Below are 2,791 nucleotides of genomic sequence, written 5' to 3'. Positions count from 1 at the left end.
CTTTTATGTCTTCTCCATTTTCCTCTACTAAAGTGTTAGACACAATTAATTTAGTTTAATATCGGTTTTTCAAACATTTTATTTTAAAGCAAATTTTTGTTAAAGATTATTTATATCCAACTCTATAACTCGCTTATGGTTGGTCCTACAAGAAAAATGCAAATAACTAATTTGTAGGAAATTTTATCAGCTTTAATTTTGGTAGAAAGATAAAAATTGATAGGAGTAATTGTTTTCGAGATATAAGCAAAAAACCAAAGTGAAAACTGTTACAGTTACTGAACAAAAATGTAATTCAGTTTTCAATGTTTGAGACGATGACAAAAATGCAGCATTTAAATCGACTCTGAAGACTTCAGTGACTTATGTGTCACCACCTTTTTCTTCTAATAAAGTATTAAACCTAATAAATTAAGTGTATTTTAAATCACAAGACTTTTTCTGTTAAAGCACTTTTTTTTTAAATATTAATAATTTTTAAAGTTATATCTCGCTTATGGTTAGTCCTACATGAAAAATGCAAATAACTATTTTGTAGGAAATTTTATCAGCTTTAATTTTAGTAATAAGATAAAAATTGATAGAAGTAACTGTTTTCGAGATATAAGCAAGAAACTGTTACCTTAATTAAGCGCTTGCATATAAGCAAATTTAGTACTATTAGTATCAGGCGTTCATTAAAAAAAAACTCGCAGCATGCGTTGAATTTTTTACGTATTTCTTAGCTAGTGCCTATGGTACAAATTTGGCATTGTATTGTTGGTTGCCTATTAAACCAGAACCTGACATTTTTTCGTTCCCGCCAGTTTCTACCAAAACGAGCTTGGTTTTTGTGTGATTTTCTGTGGTTGTTGTTTCTGTTTTCCGAACATAAACCGAATAAACCGAATAAAAAAACAGTATTTTTCAATACTAAATTTCGTGTTTTCTTGATTTGTAATCATGGTGTATACCAGTGAACAAAAAGCCTTTTTGTTGGAAAGTTATTTCCGAAATGGAGAGAAAGTGAACGGTGTTTGGAAATATTCAATTCAACCGTGCCTGGAGGAATTTCGAGAAGCTTTTCCTGAGGTTATCGTCTATGAAGAATTTAAAAACCCTTTTCACTGAAATGTGAGCTTGTCTCGTGGAACTGCGTCCACCTCGCGTACAACAGAACATTTTCATGAAGCTGTGGAAGAACCTCTTCATCCAGAAAAATAGGTGTTTGGGCGGCTATCAGCAAAAGAAGAATTGTCGGTCCAATTTTGTTTCAAGGTTGAGTGTTCTTTCGTAATGTTAGAGTTAAAACTACAGTTTGATGTAGTTTTCAGGAACACTAACTGCAGTACGTTATCGCGAAGAAATTCTTACGCCTTTTATCGAAGAACTTCACGATGAAGAATTACGAGATGGTTTGTTTCAACAAGATGGTGCAACAGCGCAGTGCACAGCAGAAACTTCAGACTTTCTGAGAACGTTTTTTGATGACAGAATAATTAGCAGGAATACAGCAAATGATTATCCCCCAAGATCATGTGATTTAACGCCTTGCGACTTTTATCTTTGGCACGCATTAAAAATTCAATTTTTGTTACACCAATTCCAACTATTGATGAATTAAGACGACGCATTCAACAGAAAATTAATGAAATTAACGAAAATCCACTTGAACTGACTAATGGGTTAAACAGTGTTCGAAGGCGTTGTGTTATGTGTGTTGAGCAACAAGGAAGACATTTCCAACAGTTTTTATAGTTAATAAATAAATATTTTTACGAAAATGTGTTATTTTTTAATTGTCAAAAAGTAAGGTTATGAAATCTTTCAATTTGACAAGTAAGTGCACGAATTAATCATAGACATACAAAACAATTGTTTTTTAATTTCAAAGCACTCTAGAGTTTTTTTTTAAATGAACGCTTGATATTATTATTATTAATGTTATTGTTATTAATATGACGACTAAAAACGACTCTCAAGACTTTGGTGACTTTTATGTCTTCTCCTTTTTCCTCCACTAAAGTGTTAGTCTTAATTAATTTAGTTTAATTTCGGTTTTTCAAACATTTTATTTTAAAGCAAATTTTTGTTAAAGATTATTTATATCCAACTCCATAACTCGCTTATGGTTGGTCCTACGAGAAAAATGCAAATAACTATTTTGTAGGAAATTTTATCAACTTTAATTTTGAAAAAAAAAGATAAAAATTGATAAGAGTAACTGTTTTCGAGATATAAGCAAGAAACCAAAAAACTGTTACCTTAATTAGGCGCTTGCATATATATATGACGACTAAAAACCACTCTCAAGACTTTGGTGACTTTTATGTCACCTCCTTTTTCTTCTAATAAAGTATTGGACCCATTAAATTAAGTGTATTTTAATCACAAGACATTTTCTGTTAAAGCACTTTTTTTTAAATATTAATTACTTTCAAACTTATATCTCGCTTATGGTTAGTCCTACATGAAAAATGCAAATAACTGTTTTGTAGGAAATTTTATCAGCTTTAATTTTATCAAAAAGATAAAAATTGATAGGAGTAACTGTTTTCGAGATATAAGCAAGAAACCAAAAAACTGTTACCTTAATTAAGCGTGTGCATATAAGCAAATTTAGTACTATTAGTATTATTATTATTAATGTTATTGTTTTTAATATGACGACTAAAGACGACTCTGAAACCTTTAGTGACTTCTATGTCTTTTTCTTTTTCCTCTACTAAAGTGTTCGACACAATTAAATTAGTTTAATTTCAGTTTTTCAAACATTTTATTTTAAAGCAAATTTTTGTTAAATATTATTTAT

General features: G+C 30.0%; 1 long non-coding RNA gene across 1 annotated transcript; it reads left to right on the top strand.

Annotated features, from left to right (window-relative positions):
* Positions 1-703: 703 nt before the first annotated feature.
* On the top strand, positions 704-1,765 carry LOC135265963 (uncharacterized). Its single transcript, XR_010333866.1, has 2 exons — positions 704-1,257; positions 1,307-1,765. It is a non-coding gene; the product is annotated as an uncharacterized LOC135265963 (long non-coding RNA).
* The last annotated feature ends 1,026 nt before the right edge of the window (positions 1,766-2,791 follow it).

Source organism: Tribolium castaneum, chromosome 4, assembly GCF_031307605.1.
Source record: "Tribolium castaneum strain GA2 chromosome 4, icTriCast1.1, whole genome shotgun sequence".
NCBI classification, from domain to species: Eukaryota; Metazoa; Arthropoda; class Insecta; order Coleoptera; family Tenebrionidae; genus Tribolium; species Tribolium castaneum.
The sequence above is the reverse complement of the archived record's forward strand: the minus strand, read 5'-3'. Positions and strand labels throughout refer to the sequence as shown.